This window comes from Papaver somniferum, chromosome 6, assembly GCF_003573695.1.
Source record: "Papaver somniferum cultivar HN1 chromosome 6, ASM357369v1, whole genome shotgun sequence".
Lineage (NCBI taxonomy): Eukaryota > Viridiplantae > Streptophyta > Magnoliopsida > Ranunculales > Papaveraceae > Papaver > Papaver somniferum.
Genome location: NC_039363.1, coordinates 116,711,598 through 116,733,754, shown reverse-complemented (window position 1 = coordinate 116,733,754; position 22,157 = coordinate 116,711,598). Strand labels below are relative to the sequence as shown.

General features: G+C 36.5%; 1 long non-coding RNA gene and 2 pseudogenes across 2 annotated transcripts; all 3 read left to right on the top strand.

Annotated features, from left to right (window-relative positions):
• LOC113291359 overlaps nt 1–12,327 on the top strand; it is a 34,743-nt pseudogene extending 22,416 nt beyond the window's left edge.
• Nucleotides 2,637–2,736, top strand: LOC113292170 (annotated as a pseudogene).
• On the top strand, nt 7,508–11,216 carry LOC113288996. Of its 2 annotated transcripts, XR_003330797.1 has the most exons (5): nt 7,508–7,744; nt 8,106–8,182; nt 8,782–8,953; nt 9,576–9,671; nt 10,935–11,216. It is a non-coding gene; the product is annotated as an uncharacterized LOC113288996 (long non-coding RNA). The 2 variants fall into 2 exon arrangements; XR_003330796.1 differs by lacking the exon at nt 7,508–7,744 and having other exon boundaries at nt 7,821–8,182.
• Nucleotides 12,328–22,157: the final 9,830 nt, after the last annotated feature.

Genomic DNA, 22,157 nt, shown 5'->3' with positions numbered 1-22,157 from the left:
AATCATCCATAAAGACCTCTAAGAACCATTCTACCATATCAGAAAATATGCTCATCATACAACGTTGAAAAGTTGCAGGGGCATTACATAGCCCGAAAGGTATGCGTCTATACGCAAAGGTACCAAAGGGACAGGTAAAAGTGGTTTTCTCTTGGTCTTCTGGGGAAATAACGATCTGATTATAACCGGAGTAGCCATCTAAGAAGCAATAGTGACTATGTCCAGCTAATCGCTCTAGCATTTGGTCGATAAAAGGAAGGGGAAAGTGATCCTTCCTTGTGACCTTGTTCAATTTCCTATAGTCAATACACACACGCCATCCCGTGGTCACTCGGGTTGGGATTAATTCATTATTATCATTCTGGACTACAGTGATACCTGATTTCTTGGGGACAACCTGAACAGGGCTGACCCACTTACTGTCTGAAATTGGATAAATAATACCCGCATCAAACAACTTAAGCACCTCTTTTCGAACTACCTCTTTCATGTTAGGGTTCAGTCGACGTTGAATCTCCATAGAAGGTTTGGAGTCTTCCTCTAAATGAATCTGATGCATACACACAGTAGGACTTATACCCTTAATGTTTGTTATAGTCCACCCTAAAGCTTCCTTATTGTCTTGAAGTACATTTACTAGCCTACTTTCCTAATCACTATCCAAATTGGAATCTACAATCACAGATAAAGTCTCAGATGGGCCTAAAAACACATACTTTAGAGTATCGGGTAGTGGTTTAAGGTCCAACTTTGGGGGCTCTTCTAAAGAATGAATTAGGGTAGTCTCAGAAACTGGTAACGGTTCGAACCTAGCTTTCCATATATCAGTGTATAACACAGGGGTAGAATCTAATAGAGCATTCACCTGTTCAATAGTGCTATCATCGTCAAAATCAAAACCAAAATGGGATATACAACTTTCTAATGGGTCTTCAGACAAGATATTTGGTAATGACTCCTGAACTAAGGCTTCTATCATGTTCACCTCCTCAACACATGTGTCGTCTAGCTCATGAGGTTGCTTACTGACATTAAAAATGTTCATCTCCATAGTCATATTGCCAAAAGATAAACTCATAACACCATTTCGACAGTTAACGATCGCATTAGACGTAGCTAAAAATGGGCGACCTAAAATCACAGGTATCTGGTTCTATGGGTCAGGGACAGGTTGGGTATCTAGGACCACGAAATCCATTGGATAAATAAACTTGTCGACCTCAATAAGAACATCCTCGATAACACCTCGAGGGATTTTAACAGACCTATCAGCTAACTGCAGTGTCATCTGAGTAGGTTTCATTTCACCAAGTCCTAGCTGTAAGTATACATGGAATGGCAGTAAGTTCACACTGGCTCCTAAGTCAAGTAAAGCTTTTTCTACCCGGAAGTTACCTATTGTGCAAGCAATGGTAGGAGAACCTAGGTCTTTGTACTTTGGAGTTGTGGTGTTCAGAATGATTGAACTTACGTGACTAGCTAAAAAGGATTTCTTATGGACGTTAAGTTTTCGCTTTCGCATACACATATCCTTAAGGAACTTGGCATAAGCAGGAATTTGCCTAATTGCATATAATAAGGGAAGGTTTATGGTAACTTGCTTAAAAACCTCCACTATGTTATTAAAGTTCGATTCCTTCTTTTTTGGTACTAATAGCTGAGGAAATGGGGCTCTAGGCCTAAAATCAGACCTTTCAGGAACCGAATTCACATCATTAGAAACTTTATCAGTCTCTTCAGCTATTGGTCCTGAGGGTTGAACTACAGTATGTTCACTATCGGGCATGGTTACCTTATTGTCTACAACTCTACCACTTCAAAGGGTTCTAACAGCATTCAATCGATTCGATGGTTTTGCACCTAATTCATGAACTCCTCTAGGGTTGGGTTGTGTTTGACTAGGAAACTTACCTTTTTCTCTCAAATAATCACTTATCAGACCAACCTGGATTTTTAACTCGGAAATAGCCTGACTATTTTCTTGTCCTATCCTGTTACTAGCTTGTAAACTCTGTTCTACGGATAACTGGAATTTTGCAGTTTGCTGAGTTAACAAGGCAAGAGATTCCTCTAAACTTAGGATTTTCTTATCTGACTGATTCTGAAACTGAGCTAGTCCTGAAGGATTCTTAGTATAGCCAAAACCTGGGGGAGCATTAGAATTACTAAATTGACCTTGACTTTGGCCCTTAGACCACGAAAGGTTCGGATGGTTTCTCCAACCAGGATTATAGGTTTCTGAATATGGGTCAATCTTTTGACGGTTATCAAATCTAGTGTTATTATAAAGAGCATTGGCCTGCTCTTCAATATTCTGGCCTTCCCAAAAAGGCTCCACTCTACCACTAGTCTGGCCCACTTCTAAGGCTTCTAACCTTTTTGCTATAGCAACAATTTTGGCATCTGATTCATAGCCTCCTTCTACCCTATTAACGTTTCCTCTACTTAAAAGAATTGTTTTCTGGGGTGCCCTACTATTTTCCCATTGCTGGGTTTTTTCGGCGATTTCATTAAAAAATTCCATCGACGCATCAACAGTTTGGTTTTCAAATCCACCAGTGCATAGAGACTCAACTATGGTCGTTGTGGAATAATCTAAACCCTCATAAAGGATATGAACTAGCCTAACCTTTTCTAAACCATGATGAGGACACTGGGATACTAAATCATTGAACCTTTCCAAATACCTATATAAAGATTCTCCCTCTTGTTGTGAAAATGTGCATATTTGCGTCCTAATAGACGATGTTTTGTGCCTAGGGAAAAACTTATTGAAAAAGGCAGATGTAAGTTGTTCATATGTCTCAATTGACTCGGAGTCCAAACTATACAGCCACGACTTGGCCTTATCTTTCAGGGAAAATGGGAATAACCTAAGTTTCAAAGCATCATCATCTAAGCCTCTAATTCTTAGAGTACTACAAATTTCCTCAAAATCCCTAACATGGTAATAAGGGTTTTCATTTTCTTTCCCTAAAAAGATTGGGAGCATCTGTAAGGTCCCAGGTTTCAGTTCATAGGGTGCCTCCGTTTCAGCTAACTTAATACACGAAGGACGGGTAGTCCTAGTTGGATTCAACAAAGCTTTCAAAGTTGCCATTTCTGGCGCTATCGGCAACAGGATTCTCTCCTCAGTCAAAGAACGTTCAAAAACAGACTCTTCAAAAGCCGGACTTTCTAGATTAAGGTAATCGAGACGCTTCGAACTACTAGGTTTCTCTTTAACAAATCTACCTAGTGCGTCTCTTTTACGTTCAGGCATACAATAGAATTTTCTAAATTGGAAGGGTAAGCAAACACAGATCAAGGCCGACTCAACCAAATCAAACCTATTGATTTCTAGCAAACAAAAAGCATGATGGCTCCACTTAGATTGTTTCTAGACCAGCTTCTAATCCTTCGAACGGGAATTCGTTACAATTTAAGCAAACCCCTCTGGAATCAATCCGAGTTAACGTAAGTTGAATAGAGGCGAGGGAAGCTCGGTGGAGCTTTGATACCCAAGGCCTCACCGGTATTACAAGGCGGCGCAGTCACGCATTCAACTTACAGAAACCGTCAAGAACTTCGAAGTATGCTTAAAAGAGTAACCAATATTTTTCGAATGACTTTCCTGTTAAGCTCGTTACCCTATCGGTCTCGTTCTAGTCAAAATTTTAGGCTTAGGTTCGCGTAGGTTACGTGTTCCTAAAGCGGGCAAGAAGAGAACGGTGATGAAATCCGAACCCTTATCTTGTATGGCCAGGCCTTGCCCTTTACTAGAAAAATAAATGTCCGTATTCAGTCCTCAACATATATGCATACGAAGGAGTCCAGTAACTCGCTGACAGGGGATTCGCGAGTGTTTAGAATCTTACCTCCCGTTCCAGACGGGGGATGAATCGGTTGTAGTCGACTCGGGCCACTGACTCCGATGTCTAGTGTACGAACCCAAGGTGCAGAGACAATATCGTAATTGTCCTCCTTCTCTGCAAACAGTTTATATTTAAAGTACCCTTCCGTAGGGTAATAAAAAAAATAATGTCCCAAAGTCCAAAAGTCCAAAAAAAAATAAAGAAAAATTACAAAAATAATAAACCCTAATACAGTTTTTTTTTTTTTAAAAATAAAAAAATAAAACAAACCCTAAAACTAAAATTGTTCTAAAAAATATTGTTTCTTTTCTGTTCTTTTTGCTTTAATCTTTAGCTCCAAGTCTTTATGAAATCACCAAACTCCTTGGCTCAATTTTCTTTATGATCCAGAACCTGTAGACACAAGATAAATACCCAAAAACATAAAAAAGACAAAAATAATAAAATAAATAAATCTAAAACCCTAAAAACAAGTCCGCGTCGGCGGCGCCAAAAATTGATGTGATTTGTAGATAGTGGTAAAAGTGGTTCGATTCTCAGACTTGTGAAGGATATTAATTAGACTTAAATCTAATATTAAAATAGAAAACTCACTAAAAATTTAGCAAACTCAATCAAAGATGATATCAATACTAAAAGAAACACTGAGGCTAAGATTCCACTATTTTCCAAGTTCAAAGTGATTAAACCAATACTTATATTTATGCAATTTTCTTGTTTAATTTGATTCTAAAATATTGCAACAAGTAGATTTTCAAAAGTAATAATTGTAAATACCAAGTATGAAGCATCAAAAGTCTTAAAACTAAGCATACTCCATCAAAATAGATCACAATCACTCAAATAAAAATCATATTCAATAATAGTTCAAGGCAAATAATCATATAATTATTGCAAATAAAAAGATAAAATAGAATATACCACTTTTTGTTGGAAAAATAGCTTCCTCTATCGCCTCAGCAATGGGGTTTAGCTCCTCATATTAATCATGATCTCAAAATATGTGTTTGTTGCTCAAAAGATGATTAAAAGAGTGAAAAGTAATAACACAGACTGTTTGCAACAGTGTATTGGTGTTGCAAAACAGCTGTTACAATGGAACTGTTACAGAAAAACTGTTGCTTTGTCGCTGATTTTAAGACCCTAAATAAGACTGCCCTGAACAGCTTAATGTTCTTCAGCTGTTAAACAACGACACTTTCTGCGACTGTTTAGGGTCAATGTTCTTCGCGTTCTTCTTCTTCAGCAGCAGCAGCAGAAACAGAGTTTGGTAAAGCTCTGATTTCTTCTTCTCTGGCTCTCCTTAGGTTCCCAAACTCTCGACACCTCTTCTATATGACCCAAGACATCTATTTATATCAAAAATACCGATTAAATCTCTCCCAAATCTTCCAAAATCTCTTTCCTTCTCTTCACGGCCAAGTTGCGGCAATTTCTTGTTTTAGGATTTCTACGCGTTTCTGAGCTTTTTTTTATTCTAAACTCTTCCTTAGATAGATACAAATCTTTGGGAAGGTTTACAGCGTTTTAATCTCTCTAAAATTCCCTAAAACAGGTCACACACGTGACTTTCCATATTTTCTGTTGTGAGAAAAATCCGTCGATTGAGCCCAGTCTAATCGATTTAAACACCCATATCAGATTCCTAGACCCATAAGGAGTCTATCCTATGAAAATCAGAGGTTTAATCGACCTCAAACTCCTCCAAATCACGATTGCCAAAACTGTTCTTTAACTGCACTTTTCCCGCCAAAACCTGGTTTTTGAATGTTGAAGATGGTTGCCCCTTATCCAGAGTAGGGGTGCGATTAGCAGATGCCTGGAAATTGGATGCCCCTTAGTAATTAGGTTACCCCTTATCCAAAGTGAGAGTCCGAATAGCAAATGTCCTCCGGGTGCTTTCCGACAATTTTTCGAGCCAATTTTTTCCAAAAATGTTTATTAGCCAAAAATACCTACAAATAAATAAAACACCATAATAAGTACAAAAATGAGCCCTAACAATATATAGAATCGAGACAAATTGGACACAAAAATGTGTCTATCAAAGATGCAACATTAGCTACAGGTTGAGCACTTAAGATTTTATTTTGTGGTTCAACACGTAACTCGAAAGTTAGAAGATACATGATGAAGTCTTCAAGCTTCATAGTCCCCATCGAAGTTGTGAGAGAGGTAACAATGGAGTCATAGGAAGAATCCAGACCAGCTAGTATGCAGTGGCGCAATTCATTTTCAGTAACTGTAGTTTCTGCAGCAGCGAGGTTATCAAAAATATTACGAGCTCGATTCTCTCAAAGAAAGAGACCCTTTCTGTAAATCCCTAAGTTCACATTGCAAGTGATGAATATGCGCATCTGATTTTGAAGCAAAAAGAGATTCAAGGGAAGACCAAACAACATGGGAACTTGTGAGGCGATGTACTTTCCTTAGAACAGCAGGAGTTAAAGAGGAGAAAATCCAGCCGAGAAGAATACGGTCTGGTTTGATCCAGGGTGCATAGGTCGGATTAGGGTCTTCACTGTTGGGAAGAGTAGGAGAGGGACAAGGATTTGCGCCGGTAACAAAACTATCGAGGTCATAGCCTTGAAGATATGGGAGAAATTGAGCACGCCATAGAGAATAATTGGTTTCATCAAGTTTAACAGCAATAATATGGTGAGGTTGAGAGAAAACAGAAGAATCCATCAGGGATTGAGATGAATGAAGAACGGTTGATATTGTAAAAACATAGGAAGCTGCGGAAGACATGGAGAATCGAAACAAGGATGATACCAAGTCAAGTTTAGGTTTAGGTTAAGGTATAGAAATAAGGGTTCAAGAGAAACTGATTTTATTAATCTCTTTTTCTGCGTGTTACATCGTACAGTAAGAATATCTATTTATATAAATGATAATGACTTACATTGCAAGTATTTCCTAACTTAAGACTTCCTAGAATACATAGACTCTTTACAATATATTTTAGAACATTCATATATAGAAAACTCTATGTTACAGATGTTGTCCTAACACCTGGTTTGGGTTTTCATTGTTTTGATTGATTTTATCAAAATTGACTATATTTTTTTTTTTCCAGGCGTCCAATTACTCCAAGAACAACTATCTGTGTTTGTAAAGAATGTGGAGAAATTTTCCCTAAGATTGAAAGCTTAGAACATCATCAAGCCATCAAACATGCTGGTAATTTTTCTCTTAATTATATATTTTAACTAGAAAATTTCTGCATTTAGAAAAACACCTGAATTCTCTTCATTTAAGTTAGTTATTAGGTCTGAAAATAGAGTACACCTCCATTGAATTGTTATACAAGTAAAAAATCAGTCAACTTAGGATTAACTTGGCTAATTAAACAAGAAATGAAAAGGAAAAAAAAAAGAAAACTACTCCACTAGGTAGGCATATTTTGACTGGACCGGAGAAAGCTGGTCAATAGAGTAATAACTCTGCAAATACTTACCCCTCACATGGTCACATGGTATAGAAAATCAACATCTGTTCTTTCCACTCCCTTTCAATAGAGTAATGATCAAAACACCCTCAATGTTTCAAATTCAATACCAAACTCTTCTTCTTCTTCAACCAAAATATCTCTCTGTATTGAATTCTGAGATTTCCTCATTTTCAAGATTTAAAAATTGGGTCTCCATTAAGTTCTGTATTGATGAAGGTGGTTTTGTATATCCTTGTAATGTGTGTACGCAGTTTTCAGGACGAAAGATAGTTGAGATCATATTCAAGTCAAGCTGGTTAAAAAAGAACAGTCCAATCTGTAAAACTGAAAGGATATTAAAAGAAAGTCCATAACACTCAAAGAACAATCCAACGGTTTGAAGATGTCGCCGTGACTCGGTTAAAATCAGAGTTACAAGTAGTAACAGCACCACAAGGTAGGAATCGACGTTTAATTCTTTTTGTTGGCTTGAGACTGTTTAGTCCTGTCACTCAAAGCCTAGTACTAGGAGGTCCAAATTAACAAAATTTAAAACGGGTTAGTCCATTTTGTGATGATTCAATCCAAATCGATATTCTCTACTGCCAAAAATACCCACCACTGATTAAACTTTTTTTTTCAGTTTCTACTTTTTCCTTCCCATGTCTCTCCCGTGAAGAAAAATCATAAACCTAATATCGATTCAATGAAAGTTCAATCTCCAAATATAAATCTCAGAATGAAACAAACTTTTGATTCAATTAGGTTCGACTTGAAAACCTAAATCTTTGTCATCGGTACCTTTTTTTTTTTTGAAGATTAATTAATTCAGGAGAAAACTTGATGAGATTCAATTTCAACATCGAAGAGTTCATGGTTGAAAGAGATTGGAAAGGTAAGTGTAATCTATTCTTATCATTTAATTTGGTCGCAACCGTTAATTGATTTCGAATCGATTTAAGAATTTTTTTACTATTTCAAAAACCTAAACAAAATGAAACTGGGAGTTTTCAACTGTTTTCTCCCTTCGTAGTTAGGGTTTCACTGTAAATCTATCTTCACATCTGGTCAACCTCTTAAATTTTCACCTCTACTCATTAGGTATATCCATATTTTTTTTAGTTTTAATTTTCCCTTAGATGCAACCTGTGTGGGTTACTCACTAGGCTTACTTAATCCTACAACCATATTTTTGATAGTTTAGGTATATCTACTGTCAACTAAGTGGGTCACGAAGAATGATATGTAAGGTAGTCTGTGAACCTTTTGGACATATGAGAAGACAGGTGCTAGTTGAGATGCCTTTGAATTTTATGTGGAAGAAATTATATATGCAGTAAGATTTCAAGTAACATGAAACAACAATATGGTTTAATTAAATAAATTTTATTATAGAGTTTTGGGTGCATGGTTGATTTTCTTTTTTACTTGGAATGCAATGTCTATTATCTTAAACTTGTCTTTCATGAAGCTCAAGGGTCATCTTGTGTGCAGTCTGTCTACAGTTAATGCTAGCGATACGACCAATATCATTTGGCTATAGATAGTCAACAAGGACCAAGCTGTGGTGAAGGCAGGACTAGAAACTGATGGTGCAACCTGGAATGTGACATATGTTAGCATGGGAAATCCTCGTCGTGTTACTTTCTCATCAAGTGAATGCAAGGTACACATTTTTGGAGGAAACTAGTAATACTAAATTTCATGCATCATGCCCTATGTTCCTTTACCATGTTATTGTTGATCTACGAAAATGCTCCTTAGCGCTCCGGCCTTCTTTAATATATCGGTGCAATATCTCGTAATAGTGTTTGAACAAAATTTTCTGGTTGGCCGCTTAAATTTACCAGAAATTGTTCTGAAGTTTGAGCCCCATGAATTATTTCCTTCTCGAACTAATACTGGTTAGTTCATTCAGTTCCTTATTTACTACTAGCATCCTTCGGTTCTCCATTTTATATTAACACATAGTTGTACACCTGTTCATTGTCAATGTGTACATTATTGTACACCTGTTAATTGTTAATGTGTACTTTGTTGTACACATGTTGATTGTTAATGTGTACATGATGTTAATTAATGTTACAAGACTGTATTATGCCACGATGTACATTTGACATTAGTTTTTTGGCTTTATGTATGAAAACGTACAATTTTTTTTTTGTGAGTAATGCTAAATGTATATCTCATCTTAAAAGGTAAAGAAGGAACGTGATTATGGGGATTTGGAGAATTTTGGAAATCGTTGTGGTATACTGATTGAGTTTGTTTGGTTTGATTAATTGTAGCCGACTACAAGACATGATCTGGAAAGATATAAAGTTTGTGGAGATATGGTCTCTACAAGACATGCTGAAGAATATTATCTCGATGCTCATGTTTCGGTATGTTGATATGCAATTTCTTTGTTAAACATTTTAAGTGTTTTAAAACCGAGGAAAACAATTCACATCTTTGACTGATGCTTTAATTTAGATATTTGTAATGATAGATTCCAAGTTTATGTACCTTACAAAAATATTTTTGTTCATTGTTTTTATTATACCGTCCGTACGAGGTGCACTTTTTTGTACACTAGTTATGTGCAGTGTACTTTTTAATGCACTAGTTTTATCACACATACTTGTTTCTGCATTGATTATGAATCTGAATCTAACAAACTAGTACTTGCATTTAGACTTGTCTATACACAACAAACATGGAATTCTTCTTTATGTCGGATATCATCATCCCCAAGTCTTAGTTAGCTAGTAAAATTTATGGACTCATATGCATCAAAGGGCTTAGTGGTGTGTACATAGTATGCACTAATATTTTATGTATACAAACCAAACCAAAAATTACGGAAAACACTAGTGTGTATAGGTGATGGATTGTTTATAGGTGTGTTGGGACTTATATGCATCAAAAGGCTTAGTGGTGTGTACATAGTGTGCACTAATATTTTATGTGTACAAACCAAAAATTAAGAAAAGCACTAATGTGTACAGGTATTGGGTTTTTTAGGTGTGTACATAGTTGTACACCATTGTGCTATCTTAATAATATATGCATGTTTTGTGCTATAAATGTTGAGTTTTTGTAGGTTGTACACCATTGTGCTCTATGGTAATTTTATGGTCTTGGATTTTTATAGGTGTGTACATAGTTTGTATATCACCGTACAATCTCTATAATATATATGACCTGTTTCGTTAGATTTTTTAATAAGCGTGTATATAGTTGTACACCATTGTGTAACCTAATATATGCATGTTATGGGCATAGATGATGGATTTTTGTAAGCGTGTACACAGTTGTACACCATTATGCTCCCTCATAACTTTATGGCCTTTTTTGTGGGCATATATGTTGGATTTTTGTAGGTGCGTACACCATTGTACAATCTCAATAATGTATGTGACCTGTTTTGTGTGTATGGATGTTGGATTAGTTGGATTTTTTAGGTGTTTACGTAGTTGTACACCGTTATAATATATGGTCTGTTTTGTAGGTATGGATGTTAGATTTTTGTAGGGTATGTACATAATTTTACAACATTGTGCTCTCTCAAAAATACAAAATAACTAATTCTTGATGAAATCCTAAATAGTTTTTTTTCGATATCATGAGATGATTTTTTAATAGTATGCTTGTTATGGTTTCAGGTGCTTTTCGAGGGAGCTTAAGAAAGTGGAGAAGGACAATGGAACGATCTTGTAGATGGATAATCTTTTGTATTTCTGATTTTAATAGCATGCTTGCTATACATTTAGATACTTGCTATGTGTAAGATTTTAATAGCATGCATCTCTGGTGGACGATTTGAGTTGTATGTGGTATGCAAATAAGTGCTTCTTGTCTTGTCTTTGTTTTTACATGTGTACATGTTTGTACACCAGTGTAAACTAAGATTTTTTTAAAATGAAAATTATATAGGCATATGGGTACTCTTTTTGTAGCTATCGGAAAGAGCTTTCCGAATATATAAAGTTTGCAAATTTTGGACAAACGGTTCGAAAGATAAAATGTTTTTTAATTATTTTGGTATCAAAACTAGTCACAAAAACCCAAGGTGACCAACCTTGTGGTACAAAAACCCCACTCAAATGTTGGGATCCATTAAAACTCCATCGTAAACAAAATTGATACAAAAACCCCAAATTTTTAAAAATTGGTACAAAAACCCCAAATTTAAATGTTGGTTTCATCAAATTTTATTTTGGTTTTAAAATAAAATTTGATGAAACCAACATTTAAATTTGGGGTTTTTGTGTTAATTTTGTTTTGATGGGGTTTTTGTGTTACTTTTGTTTTGATGGTTTTTTTGTGGAAGGATGGTGACACCTCTGAGGTTATCACTCGCTGACCGTTTTGATATTATATAAAATTATTGACATCATGATAAATTATTTTGGACTAAACTATAAAAATTTGGACTAAATTGTAAATCAATAAGGTTATATGTGTCTATTTCATATTTTAAATAAATTTTGGACTAAATTATACCTAGTTAACTCGAGATGGACTACTCCGTACATCTTAACGCGTCTTTGGACTAAACCGTAAAACGGTAGATGTGCAGCTCATGGGAATGAGTTATTAAGATTTCATTGTACGAGTTTAACCTGTGGACTCGGTGCACACGGTTCGACTAGTTTATGTGGCTTGGTACCTGGTTGCGGTGTTTGTAGTTTGTACTATAAAATAAGACACGGATTCAGGGAAGGCCCATGATCATACTAAAGGGGTGTGCATTACGGCAACTAGTGGTAGGGCACATGATAGTTTTGGTGGTGGGGTTCTTGAAAGTTTTGGTGGTGGTGGTGGTGTAAATAGAAGAGTTATGCTTGTGTGCCGTGTGATTGCTGGTAGAGTAAAGCGTATTGCTGCTGATGATGCTGCGGCTCAAGAGGAAGACATCACTAATATTATGGCGGGTACTTATGACTCTGTCGCTGGTTACGAGGGGATTTAATTTATGCAAATCTCGAAGAACTTGTTGCTTTTAATCCAAAAGCTATCCTTCCTTGTTTTGTTGTCATCTACACATCTCAATGATAATTAAAATAATAGTAATAACTTAATATTAGAGTGTATTAGGAAGTTCGTTTAAAGTTTAAACCATTTTTTTTGGTTTGTTTAGCTATAAATTTGAGTAGGATGCCACATGTAAGCATGCTGATGTAAGTTTTCTCCAGTTAAATGGTTGTAAATATAGCAATCATGTTACAGGGCGGCATGTTCCATTAGAGGGGCGGAAAGTGTGATAACAATGTCCCTCTAGTTGGTTAGGAATGTCCTATAGGAATGTAAATTGACTAATTTACCCATTCTTTTTTGGTTGAAAATACATAATTGTCCTCCCCTATTTCTAAACCTAATGAATCAAAAAAATCGAAACAGTTTTTTTTTTCATCTTCATCTTCTCTTCTCCTCTTCCATTAAAACTGAAATTTTCATCGTCCTCGATTAATCGGAAATTTGAAAAATTGATAATCATTGATTGAAAACTATATTAGAGATGCCGAAGAAGAAAGTTGGCGAAAATTGAAGTTAGTTTTGTGTCAAAAATCAGGGCTTTGGAACAAAATTGAAAGAAATTTTTGTGTAGCATGTGAGTTACGGTTGGTAATAACGCCAATTGGAACCGTAACTATATATTTGGTTGATGTTACGGTTCATTTAACTCAAATACTAACCGTAAGTTCTTGATTTTGAGAAAGAATGTTCAGTTAGGATTTTTTTTTTTTTGCAACCGTAATTGATTTACGGTTTGTCTCGATACTTAAGTTACGAACCGTAATTCTTTCTGGATGTTTCATTTTTTTTTACGGTTTGTATTTGCATCACTGTTATCAACCGTAATTGAGTTACGACTTGTAACTCAAATAACCTTACCAACCGTAAAACATACTATGTCTTAGCAATTTATCTGGTTCAAAAATTAGTTGAAATACCAACCATAAGTCAGTTATGGTTGGTCTCGATTCATTAGTTACCAACCGTTATTTGTTACGGTTGCTATATGCTGTCATGTTTGATTACGGTCCGTAATGAATTTTTTTTACCAACCATAACTGGTATTCCGATTGGGTTTTCCCAAATTGAACCAGTTACGGTTGGTATTCGATAATTTATGAACCGTAACACAGAGTTACGGTTGGTCAAGAGCACAATTTCAACCGTAAGTTCTTCTGAAAATGTAATAGTTTTGATTTTTTACGTATTTTAGATAGTTTTGAGCGACAAAAAACTAATTGGAACTAATTTAGAAGTATAACTGGTCATTTTCAGGCTCTGGTTTTTCACTTTATTGTCTAATTTCTTCAATTGATTGAGATTGACCTTGTCTTTGGGTTAAAACATCTCTACCATCTAACAAATACTCCATACCCAGATCTCCATCAAGAGGAATGTAGTATTTGTTTTCTCTATCATATAGAGATTCACCCGTCTCAAATTTATCACTGGAATCACTAATTTTGGTTGAGTGAATCAAAATCTAGGGTTTCACAAATATCATAAAAGTTTTTCTTTTCAACACTAAACTTTTTTTTTAACTCTAAAAGTATGATTTTGATTTGTTTTAGAGTAATTATAAGTGAAATTTGATTATCAAAACTAAACTAGACTATCAACACTAAACTAAATTATCAGCACTAAATTATGTAAGGGTTAATTAGTCATTTTCAGTTTTCCTTTTATAAGGGGCACTTCAAATTACCAGGTAATGACCCTTTTTGTCCTATTACCCGCCGCCCTATAACAGGATTGAAATATAGTATGAATATTTTCTAAGAGAGTTGTTTCTTTTGGTAATTGAAGCACCACTACTAGCATAGTACTAGTTTTTTTTTTGCCCAAATTTGGGTTGGTGTAAGTGAGTGAAATATTGTGTTTGATGTGCCCAAATTTGGGTTGGTGTAAGTGAGTGAGATATTGTGTAAGTGAGTGAGATATTGTGTTTGATGTAATGGGGGTTTATTCTAAAAAAAAAAAAGTTAAATCAAGTTGGAGATTTTGTTGTGTCTCCATGTTATTAAGAAATTGCTTATCTTATTCCTTTGTCTCCATTAATTCAGTGTTTTGTTCCCTAAGTTGTGATAGTACGAAAGATTATCAAAAATGTCCACTATAAACTCAAAAAATAAGTTCCATTTTCAAAAAAAATTCCCTCAAATTTAGTTCAAGTTTTGAATTTGTGAGTGTTTAGAGTAGTGGCTGAATAATCCAAATTTATGTTGATTTGTAGGGTTGGAAAAATAACATAGGCGTTAAGCATTAACTCAAAAACCAGAACATCTCAAACATCACGTAGGAATCAAATATTTGTTGTTGTTTTTCTTGTTAAACTTTGGTGCATGTGGGGTGTGTACTAGTAGTACACAATGGGAGAGAGGAAGTAGATGATGAGGTTAGCATTATTAAGGGGGCACATGGTGACCAAGCAAACCAAGAGTATGATTTTGATGGGGGTGAGCATAAGAACATGACAAATTTCTCAAAATGAAATAACTAGATCTCTTGTCAAGAGGAAGCTCTGATCCGTCATAGTGACGTTAGATTTTTTTCTCAAGATCTTCTCAGATGCAATTTAGTGATCTTCATAGAAATTCCTGGAACCCCTGCTCAACCATTAACAGTTTAATAAATTTCTTCATTGTTCTTCTTACCAATTTGTGTTTCTCCATTACCAGATTCAAAAGTAAATACATTCAAAAAACTAAATTCAACATTACTAGCATTCAAAATACCAATTACAGCATTCAAAGTATCAAGAAAAACTTCAAACATATCCCAACCCTGTTTGCATTTCTTACAGAACTACATTTCGATACCTGTTACCCAATTTACAATCACATATCCCAGTACCAAGACATTAGTGATTTCAAATAACATCTACCCATCATTATCAACTTCACAAAAAACAATATCATTACCTGTTACCCACAAAAAGAAGAAAAAGTTTTACTTACCAAAATCGGCCGAAAAGCAAGCACCACCAAAAAACTGTTTACCAGCACCATTAGCAAAATTCAAAAGACAAGGAGTAAGCATAGAGGAAGTCATTTTGGAAAAAACTTGTTAATCATAATCAAACTTTTTTCAAATGCTGAAAACCTGGCTTCCCTCTATACCCCAGAAGAGAACTTTAATAGTCCTCATCATCGTAACTCCAGTCTTCCTCATCCTCTTCATATCGTTCACTGCAGCTGCTACCCTATGAATCAGGGGATGTATCACTATCTCCTGATGACGAACTTTCATCATCTTCTTCATCACTGGACGCTTCAGGAAGTTCCTCATCAGAATCGCTGGATTGAGCAACTTGAGGGTGAATTATCACAGGATCTCTCTTCCCAACCCTGGGTTCTCCTTCTTGCATGGTCCTGACAAATATCTTGGGATTGGCTCTCTCAAACTCAAAACGCCTTCGTAACTTCCAATCAAGATACTTCTCCATCTTTCTCTTATCTTCAGCAGCAGCATAATCATCCTCACTGGTATTTATCTCTTCTAAGGGTTACTCAAATATTGCATCAGATCCTCCCTCCGAGTCACTTTCAGTCGCACTACCATACTTGGGACCTTTCTGATACCTTTCAGATCACTCCTCCTCCTTCCGATCAACTCGTGCGAAATGATGCGGTAACTATGCACAATAGAGTGACTCATTTTCTTCTTCTTCTCTTCTCTTTTTCTCATCTTCCTCTCTTCGGCGTTGTGCCTCTTCACTTGCACGCATGTTTATCTCACCTTGAATTTCATATCTCAATCGATTTAATTCATCCATTTTAAGTGAAAAAACTTGAGCTTTGGCTAATTGGTATTGATCAGAAGGTACAACAATGGTCGGAATGGAGTTACTGGAACTTGCCATACTTAGAGATCCTATATCTAATTTTTTCTTCTTCTGGTAAAATTGTTAATTTTTATGCTAATCCCACACAAAACTATCCTTTTAAAGGCAAAAATGCATTCATTAACTGCCATTTATGGCCTTTGGTTATCAGTCTCGTCGCTTGGTTACTCACGCCCCTTCAAAGCCATGCATACTCCATCCAACTTCCTCATCATAATTACTCTGTAAATCCCTATTTTGAACACCTAACCTCTTCATTACCCATAATTTCCCATGGAACGGCCTTCAAGTGGTGCTTTGGTAGGTCACCTAACTTCTACAAAGTATTTTGGGGTCTAATTAAAATTTTATGTTTTATGCAGACTAGAAGAATGCAGCACCAGTCGAGAGGCACCATTGCGGTCTGGGACATGTCTTCCAGATGGGTTACGAGTTCCAAAACCAATTCTATGCCATCTACTGAACCACAAAAAACCCTTCAAATCCATCAACTACAACCTAAATTTCCCCCTCATTCCCATCTTTACTATCCATTCTACTTCCCTACTTCCATTATTACCTTTGGCAGTTTGTACTACCATACCTATGTTCATCTAACAAAAGACAAACCCATTAATTATCCACCTACCACAAACTACATTGGACCTTACCACCCTCATCTACCCCAGGAAAGCCCACAATGTATTATTGGGTTTGTCCTCACTTGGATTTATTATCATCAAACTCATGTGAATATCTCAAATTTGTTGGCGTCCAAAAAGCATGGATATGAAAGTGACATCCCATATGATAAACCTCCACCCCAACACAGTCTTTGCAGTACACCAACAACTACTTTACACCAATTTTCTCCTGAAACCTTACCAGATAATGGTCAACAGTCTTTTCATTCCCTTTTTAAGGTTCAAATACATAAACAAATAAACACCTCATGCCTTTTTTCACTCATATTACCTGTGATCAATATCAGTACAGTACCAACAAAAGATTCTTTTCTCTACAACTATATTTTATAATAGTTACTTGGAACAATGATCTCAATCAAACTATATTCATATATATCCAAATCTCTTACCTGATGGAAATCCCAAACTCAACAGAAAACACTCAAAACTTGGACCCAAATATTCAAACCCTTTCTTCTCAAATGGCCGAGAAATTAACTTTACCATCTACACTTGGCAAACCAGTTTTCATTGACAAAAAAGTTGTTCTAGCTGAAGCTGATAGCAACTAAAAATTGTGTATGGCGGGATATGTATGCTGTGAAACATTTATTCCAACTTCTCCAATCCGTTTTTACATATGCAATAATTGGACTTTAGCTCAACATCCTACTATCACCACCTTTAATGGTCAGCGAAACAAAGTTCTTATTCGTTTCTTATCAGAAGAGGACTTCAACAGAATCAATTCTCAGAAACCTTGGTTCGTCTGTGGCTAACTAATGGTGTTAAAAGTGGTACCGGTTGAAGGATAGCCTGCTAACCATCAACTCTTTTTTGATGAAGAAATTTTGTGGTTCATTTTGTGCAACATCCCAAACGAACGCACAGAATTTGAGGATCTTCATAGACTTACTCTCAGCATGGGGGAACTCATCGAATCTCAAAATACTTTTGGTAAACACTCTCTAAAGAAGAATGTTAAAGTGTGCATTAGAATCCCAGTGCAGAAAGCTTTACCAACAAGCATCCCTCTCTTTAAAAGTGGTTGAACTCAACCGTTCTTGATTGAATGTAGACACATCATAGTTCCAAGGTATTTCTGCACCTCTTGTCGCATCCTTGATCATAAAAATCAAAACTGTCCTGCTTGGAAGTTAAAGCAGAAAAAAAATCAAAGAACTTGATGCTTCTAGCATCAAGTATGTTCTCCCAGCTGTCTCAAGGCTAATGATGCCTCATACAACAGTAACCAAGCAAGTATACTCTTCCTCTACTGCCATTACAGATACCATCATGCAACAAACTGAGACGGTACCAGAATCAAAAACTGAATCTCCTGCACTTGAAATGTGCAACAAAGGAAAAGCAAAGGATATTGATCAGAGAATGGAAAATACTACTCATAAGGGCTTATCAAACACTTTTCAGATGGGTCCTTTTCTAAACAGATCCACTACTCTGAAGATATTTGATGTTGGTCCTGTTCAGCATCATTCGACTCAACTGGAGAATGTCTTACCAATCATTCTCAAACAGGTTACCACTCAAAATATTACTGTTGAAGCTTCTATTTCTGGTTCCGAGCCAATCCCTAGTGGTCCGATTCGTACTATCAACTCATCAAGAAGGTTCAAGACTGTTGTTGTCCCAAATACCAAACCAATCACCACTAGAGGAGCATTTAACTCAATTGAACATGATGCTCTAGAAAATCTCAAAAGAAAGATTAACCCCAGGGCTGATTTGAGGAAACGTACAAGAGATAATTCTAGTTTGGTAAGAATAGTGGTTATCCGTGACGAACATGACACTACTTAACCTGATTATGCTCAATTGTGTCCTCCAATTACCAAATTGGGGGATTTACCAGCCATTGACCTTTCTACATGTTCTCTCAATACCAAACCAGTGTTTAATTCCTTAGGGAGCTATAATGTACCTGCTGACAGTTCCCCAAAAAACAATGGTATCCACAATAATTCTCTTCTCAATGCTGCTACTTCTAGTCTTGATTCCTCCCAAAATGCTTCTCAAAGTGGTGATTATATCAGTGCTTCTCTTGGTGGTGGATCTGACTCTACCATTCAGGTAAATCAACCTCAACCAACCCCTTTAATTTATACTGCAAATAATACTACAAACCCTTTCCCTGTTAATAACATCAACCTGATTGCTTGGAACATTAGAGGATTTGGGAAGAAATATGCTAATAAGGAACTTAGTCTACTGTGTAGGAATGTCAACCCAGACATTATTTTTCTCTCTGAAACAAAAATGAACAAAGATATGGCAGCCAGGAAACTCAAAAAATATGGGTTTCCCATGTACCTTTAACATCCCTAGTGTTGGTAGAAGTGGTTTTTATATGATATCTCTACTCTCCCAATACATATGTGTAAATAGGGAAGTTTGACCATGACCCGAGGACAGTAATAGGAACCTCGAGTATCAGTCGAGGTTACCATTGGCAATGTCGGGGTCACTATGGATGAAAGCCGAGGTCATTGTGGATAAAAGTCGGGGTCGCTATTGCCGATGACACGACAGAAGTGAGCTGCCCCAAAGAATATAACACGTGGGTGCCTAGGTAACCCCAACTGTAATAGTACATGTGTACGGCTAATAATAGAAGACTTACTAGGAAAGTCATTAGGGTACACATGTACGGTACTTACATGTCAGGCTTTGCCTATAAAAGGAGGAATTCCTCCTAGAAAGAGATAGAGTTCTCCAGATAATGGTATTGTGTATTGGGATTAGTCTCCTCATTATCCTAAGATAATTTAAGGGTGTTTACATTTGGCGACTTCACTGGGGACTAATCTTCAATACCAATATCGGACCCATCACCACCCCGGAAAATATCTAGTCACTCCTACCTTACCTCGGAAAATCTTCAATACCAACATCGGCTACTACCCTATGTCCGAAAATATGTCGACCCTCCTATTTCACCTTTTTTCCCTACCTAAATACCCGAGACCTCCACTCAAAAACATCACAAACTGTCTCCAACCTTAATAGAGACCCCAGCTTCTATCTTCATCCCATTTATACTAGAGGTCTTCAACTGAAAAGCACCAGCAGCATCACTTTCGTGATTTCCACCTTAACATTGACCAAGCCCTTCTAGATTTTACCCGAAACCTCTATGTCTTCCACCTGATTCCGCTACCTCCACCATCAACCGGACCCTTCTGTCGCAAACACCATTAAAGCTTCACCACCCAAGTTGTCAATCCTCCACTACTTCTACATGCAGTAGCAACCCCGGAAGAAAAACTAGTTTTGAGTCAAAGAAAATTGATGGGAGCCACTGCCAAAAAAATCTCTTTACGAATTTCTTCTACAAAACAATCATGAATATAAGTCTTACTTCTTAATCTCTCAATCAGGCTATAACTGTTTATTCTACAACTATTGATTGCTTCAAAACAAAATCCACCAGGGTTGTTATATTACAATGGTTAATAGTTATGATTTGATATCATCGCTCGTAATCATCAAGTCATTATACTAATCCAACACCTTTTGATTCTTGAGTGGACATCATTTAGTCGTAATCGAATAGGGGAGAACTGCACACAAGTTGTTCGTAAAAATTCTAATAGGAAATAATATATGAGAGTCCATATTTAGGAGATATGCACTTTAAGTTACGAGAGTTATATTAGGAATTGTCTTCAGAATCAAGTCTAGTGATTGTATAAATATCTTGAAGAATTAATGAGAAAGATACACCGAATTATTATCAATGTAGTCTATTACTTCCGCGCGTTTATGCTCTCCTCTCTCTTGCTCGATTCTTAACATGGTATCAGAGCAAGGTGAGAGGGAGAGAGGAGAGGAAGAGAGATCAGAGAGTTTGCAAGTCATAAAACGAAGAAGAAAAAAAAAAGATGGTGTCAGAGAAGAAGAAGAAGAAAAAAAAAAGTCAACCGTGTTTTGTTAAAGAATTTGCAATCCCTAAAAATAGGGAGAAAAGAATCTGTGTTCGAGTTTTGTTAGGGTTCAGGGCTAACAAAAGATGGTGGTGTTGGTTTGGAGCAAACCAGTGACAACTAATAGGGAATTCCGAATTCTGGCGAGATATAGAAGAACACGGTATCAGCGAAAGCTCCGTGTAAAACATAGTTTTTGATCGAAAATAAAATAAAATAAAAATAAATAAAGATCTGATGAGTTGGAGAAGACGTTGTGCTGTTATTTATGAAGATTGAGAAGTTGCGCAGAGAATGAAGATGGAGATGGTTGTGATCAAACAGGCTTGTGTTTATGGTGGTTTTTTTGAACGAGAAAAGACAGGGATAGTGATGTGCATCTCGTTTTAATATCGAAAGCACGAGAGAATGGGAATAGGTCGAGGTTGTAATGGAGTTGGAACTCGACATTGATGAATGGGTTTGCGGTCGATCACGGAATGGATGATGGTGGTCAAGGAAATCAGTGGGCCGAGGGGTCAATAGTCTGTTGATATTATCGTGATGTTTTCTAACAGGATAGTGGTTGTGATGACCATGGGTAACAGAAGAGATTATTAAACGGAGAGATCATGATGTTTCTGCCGGATTTTAATGGTGGTGATCGGTGTTCGTTGATATGGAACAAGTTTGCTGCCAAGATGAAGGAATTCGATGAGATCGAGAGAGAAGCTTGAATTTCAGAGAAGAAACCAAAAGAGATGGAGAATCTCCAGCAAGGAGAAGGTTGTTGTTGGTGCCAATCATGCATGGCAGTGAGAATTATTGATAATAAAGATGAATGAAGGGGATTGAAAGTACATTCTCGAAGTTAAAAAGGCTAAGAAGCCTGGGAATTGTTCGATGAAAAAACCTAAGAGAAGAAAGAGAAGCTGGGCCGCGTCCAGAGTATATATGGCAGAAGGGTAACTGAAAAACAGTCCAGTTGAGACAGAAAACAGTCACAGTTCGTTACCAAAGTGTGCCTTGAAACAATTATTAAACATAAAGGAAAAAATGTTTTGAATGGGAAACAACATGAAGATAAAACAACATGTGCTTCTTGATTAAGTAAGATGCGAAGAGAAGATAAAATAGAAGATGAGCAATGATGTTCGATAGATACAAATTACAGTGAAGTAAGTTTGTATGAAAAACCACGAATATGGGACCGAAATGTCTTTAAACTAGGAAGAGGACCGAAATGTCCCTAAATTAAGATGGAACTTGTATGTTCTAAAACTACAAATGGGACCGAGATGTCCTAAAAATATGAAGGGGACCGAGATGTCCTAAAACTATGATAGAACCTGTATGTTCTAAAACTACCAATGGGACCGTAATGTCCAAAAACTACGAAGATGGGATCGTAATGTCCTTAAACTACGAAGGGGGCCG